A 5,296-nucleotide genomic window follows, 5' to 3' on the forward strand; every position below is an offset into this window, starting at 1 on the left:
GTTTCTTCTCAATTGCTGCACGTAAATTGGCGTTTTCTTGTGCCAGTAGTGCTGTGTTGTGTAGTGCTATCGAGTGGCCTTTGATGATCTGATCTAAGATCAATTTCGACGGGCTTGGAGGGCTGTTTGATCGCTGTTTTAAAAGATCTTTCAGTATTGAAGCTTGCTTTTGAAGCTGAACCACAGTCCTAGGTGTCTTAGGTGAAAATTGACTGCTTCGGCTGCCTGGTCGACTACCTGGTGGTGTAGGTGTTCGTAGCGAAATATTCAATTTAGAAAGAACTTTTTCAGCATCAATTGGTACTAATCCTGTAGCTATAAAGCTATTCTGGATAGTAGCTGGTTTCAAAGCTTCAAACCGGGCGCGTTGAAAATCAACTAAGAAATCAAGCTTATCGATATGGTTATAGCCTGTACGTGCAAGATCACTTATAAAGCGACCATAGGCACGTTTTAATACCGCAAAACAGCCAACATCCAATGGCTGTAATAAATGTGATGAATGCGCAGGCATACAGAGTGGAATGATATTATTCTCTGAGCATATTCGGTCAAATTGGGGCGTAAGGTCGCTTCCATGGCCATCAAGAATCAATAACCGAAATCGACCACGGACTCGTGAATTTGTTAATGGGATAAATAGCTTTTCTAGCCAACGTAGGCCAATCTCATCAGTAGTCCAGCCATTAGCTGAGACCTCGAATCGCCAGTCTTTTGGTAGATTATCGAACCAGCTAGCGATAGCAACCTTTCCCTTAAGAATCACACATGGTGGTAATGAATAGCCATCTGCGCAGATAGCTTCAATTGCTGTCACCCATTCACGATTTCCAGGCTGTAGAATCGATCGCCGACCGTAGTATTCTTTTCGTGTTACAACCTTCTGTGCTGAAATAAGACCCATTGCAAAGCCTGTCTCATCAAAATTATAAATATCCTCAGGTTGAATACCATTCTCATTAATGACACGTTGGATAGTTATAAACCATTCTTGTAGTATCTTTGGATCTTCATTCAGAGCACGTTGATAGTCATAACGTCTTGAGATACGTGTACGAAGCTCATTCCGACGTTTAACAAAGCTTGATGCCTAATTAACACCAATAGTAGATAGAGAGGTTGTTCCACGTGCAGCAAGAAGGATATTAGCCATTTCTCGTAAATGAGCTAGCCTAGGTGCTGCTCCACGTGAGTCCATAGAGACAATCCATTGAGCAAGCGAATCCTCTTCTAGCTGGGTCAGCTTATGACCAGGTGGACGCATATCAACACGCGAGGCTCGGCCACTAACACGTAAATGTAGAGTGGTAGGTGGTATTTCGTATAGCTTCGCCGCAGCGAGGAGAGAGGTAACACGGCCATTTTTAATGTCTTCAAGGGCTAATAAGACCCTGCCCTCCTGCTCGGCTGATTTCTGCCGAGATATAGCGCGAATTGGTGGCATGGTAGGCGTTTGGAAAAAGACTTTAGGATTAGGTCGGGTGGTTGAAAGACGCGATTTTTGATGGGGGTGTTCCGGAAGGCCGTTAACAGTAACATGATGTAACTAACGTAATTCCCAGTTGAACAGATCACCCGGTTGAGCGGGTCACCCCATCAAAACTTTCAACCATCCTTCCTAATTCAAACACCTACCATGCCACCAGTTCGTAATTTTCCGGCCGAAAAAATATCAATCAAGAGGGCAAGGTCCTATTAGCCCTTGACGATATCGAAAATGGCCGTGTCACGTCTCTCCGTGCTGCGGCGAAGCTATACGAAATACCACTTACCACACTACACGCACGTACCAAAGGCCGAACCTCACGCGTTGATAAACGCCCATCTGGTCATAAACTGACCCAGCTAGAAGAGGATTCGCTTACTGAGTGGATTATCTCTATGGATACACGTGGTGCAGCACCTAGGCCAGCTACTGTACGAGATATGGCCAATAATCTCTTAGCTGCACGCGGTAGCCACCCCCCCACCTACAGTTGGCAAGAATTGGCCCTCAACCTTCATAAATCGACGTGAAGAGATTCGGACATGCTTCTCTAGGCGATATGACTATCAACGTGCCTTAAATGAAGACCCTAAATCAATACAAGCATGGTTTACAGCTGTACAACATGTTATCGATGAGAATGGGATCCAACCTGAAGATATCTATAACTTTGATGAGACCGGCTTTGCAATGGGCCTTATTTCTACACAGAAGGTTGTAACACGAAAAGAATACTTCGGCCGACGATCTATTTTACAGCCTGGAAACCGTGAATGGGTAACTGCAATTGAAGCTATCTGCGGAGATGGCTATTCATTACCACCATGTGTGATTTTCAAGGGAAAGGTCGCTGTTGCAAGCTGGTTCGACAACCTACCAAAAGACTGGCGATTCGAGGTCTCAGCTAATGGCTGGACCACTGATGAGATTGGTTTACGATGGCTAAAAAAGCTATTTATCCCATCAACGAATTCACGTGTCCGTGGTCGTTTTCGGTTATTGATTCTTGATGGCCATGGTAGCCATCTTACACCCCAATCTGACCAAATGTGCACTGAAAATGATATTATTCCAATCTGTATGCCTGCACGTTACGTCTTATGAATCTTTTGAGCTCAGCAAAACTCCCGCTTCGGTACAAATCTGTGAAATCTGCTCAGAGTGGTGGAAGGATGCATTATCCATGACCAAGACAGACCTCGGCTCCGGTCATCTTCCTCAATGGTGAAGAAGCTCATCGATGAAATCATCAAATACGGAGGCATCTGTTGAGCCACGAAAGATGCGAGAGAACACGATACCATCTTGAGAATATGCAGAATTGGTACCTCTCATTGCGGTGGAATTGCGCCACTTGTTTTGGTGCGCTACACCGAGTGGTGACCAGCCCGACCGTCGGAACCCAACCCGCTTATCAAATCCAGATTCATCAACATAAACAAGGTAGTATGACTAAAATTTGGAGATATTATAGAGATACATTTCTCGCAATTCCACATTTTGCTTTTTGACTCTTTGTTGATAATTCTTTCTCGACCAGCCTTTGGATATAAGGGCTCTTCTAGTAACAGAGGTTATTACCAGGATCTGGAATTCATCCCACAGAAATATCGCCATCTCATCAAGGTATACATTAGGACTCTCGAGCAGATGATCGGCTTCTAGCATTAGTGGTTTTACGCTTTGTCTTCGACCAATACGATTTGACGGGGTATGGACGCTTCCGAACAGTCGTAAATTCCTGCGAATATTTTTGATCGTCTGTTCGCTGCATTCAGCTGCTTCGGCCATTTGAGACCTAGTCAATGACTGGGCTTGTATCATATTATGAATGAACTGTAGTCTTGAGGAGGATAATCTTGGTGCCATAGCGTGCATATGATAATAACGTATATGGAGAAAGAGGGTCTTTGTAGCAGGACAGATACCAAGGTAGTAAAAGCGGGATAGAGGGGCATCAAGGTACCAGTGCATAACGAGTACTTGTAACATACAGTATTTTGCGTTATTTTGTTGTTCAGGGTTTTTAATTATAGGAATGGATTATTTACGGCTTTCCTCATATGGACTAGTGTATACTTGGGTACAGGCCGAGAAGCAGCCGAGAAGCAAAACCACAGTGTCAATGGGGTAATCTGTTTTCGAAATCGACTGTATCAGTAGATTAGACTGGTAAAAACATAGAGGAAATAGCCAGGCTCCAAAAAGAGCACCCGGTGAAAAATACATCATCAAAAATGGACGGTTGCTAGGTATCGTGGTCTCACGAGCCTTTGGTAATGGCCAGTGGAAGTGGCCTGTTGAATTCCGGCAGGATGTGCAACGGAGATTTCATGGTCCACCACCTCTGGTGCCAACATATAACATTCAAACGCCACACTACCTGACAGCTGAACCGAACCTGTCGTGAAAAGCACCAAGATTGACCCTCAAAGCCCTTTTTTCCTGATCATGGCAACAGATGGCTTGTAGGATATGCTCTCCAGTCAGCAGGTAGTCGATCTAGTGGCGAGATGGTTGGAATCAAAAGCAGATGGGAAGAGGAACAGCAAACTGGAGCCAGCATATGAACCATTCGACTTCGGTCAATTCTGGACAAAAATGAGCTGGAAATTTGTGGAGGGGAGAACAACAGTCCAAGATGACAATGTCTCTGTGCATCTGGTATGTACAGTACGTAATTCACTAGGTGGAAATCATGACGAGTTAATAGCAGGTCGACTTGCCTTCAGCTCTCTATCTTCCCAGCGTCTCAATGTGCGAAAGTCTTTTACACAATCATCTACCTTATTGGCTTATCCAAATTGATCTGCAAACAAAGTACAACTTCCACTAGTATATGAAAACGAAAGATTTCTTTGTTATCTAGCATTAGGAACCTTCATTGAATGTCCACTTTGATAGTACAGAAAGGAATAATTCATGGATGTGGCAATTGAGAAAAAATTAATCTAGTCAGTGTCATATTCCTGTATTCCCAAACTATTCACATGAGCTGTGAGTGACCAACATATAGATCTAAGGTTGTGTCAGATTGATACTATAAACGGCCAATTAACCTTATGGACGCCATTCATCCCCGCCAATACATCTCTGAAGCAGAACCTATCCTAGCTTCAACTTTTCCACGCCTTACATTTTCCCCGAGGAGCTATAAGGATCATTTGTAGGATAAAGTACTTATCACGATATGAATTAAATTTGTAAGTTTCTCGGAGTAGGTAGGCTCAACAATACCTTTCAATTTTCGAAACATATAGACTGTGTCAATCAAGAAATTTACAAGTGAAAAGTATCATCTGTTTTTGGCATTAATTAAAGTGGTGAGAGGACTCATTCCAGCCTCATAGAGCGAAACCGGCATAAAATGGCAAGAACTTCCAATATTGGCTCAAGTGTAATCTATTGAGCATGATCGAGTAGGAGATTCATGTAGATCACCACAAGCTAAATCATGTATCAAAGCACCGTAGTTCCTTCGCAGTTTTAAAATTCGTGCCAGGCTGTAATTGAAATGATCAGAAACTTGCTGGTTTTCACAGCATCCGCCATAACTCGAGAGATAAAAGTAGATTTTTTAGACCTATATAAGGCTTAGCCAAAGCCTGTGGTAATTCCTCGCCTTAAGATTGCTTGAGAATCCTTTCAAAAGGGAAAGCAATATAATCGGACTTTAGTGTTCCTGCCAGAGGTAAATACCTTAAAATTAGAAAATGCGCTAGGATATACGGATACTATAGCGGATGAGGCGTCAAGTACAGTTGAGAGTGCAGCAAGCAAGATTTCTACGGTAGCAGATAAAGTGGTCAG

Source organism: Penicillium malachiteum (assembly GCF_028827825.1).
Source record: "Penicillium malachiteum strain IBT 17515 chromosome Unknown utg000005l:1.0-9002435.0:326005.0-9005861.0, whole genome shotgun sequence".
NCBI lineage: Eukaryota > Fungi > Ascomycota > Eurotiomycetes > Eurotiales > Aspergillaceae > Penicillium > Penicillium malachiteum.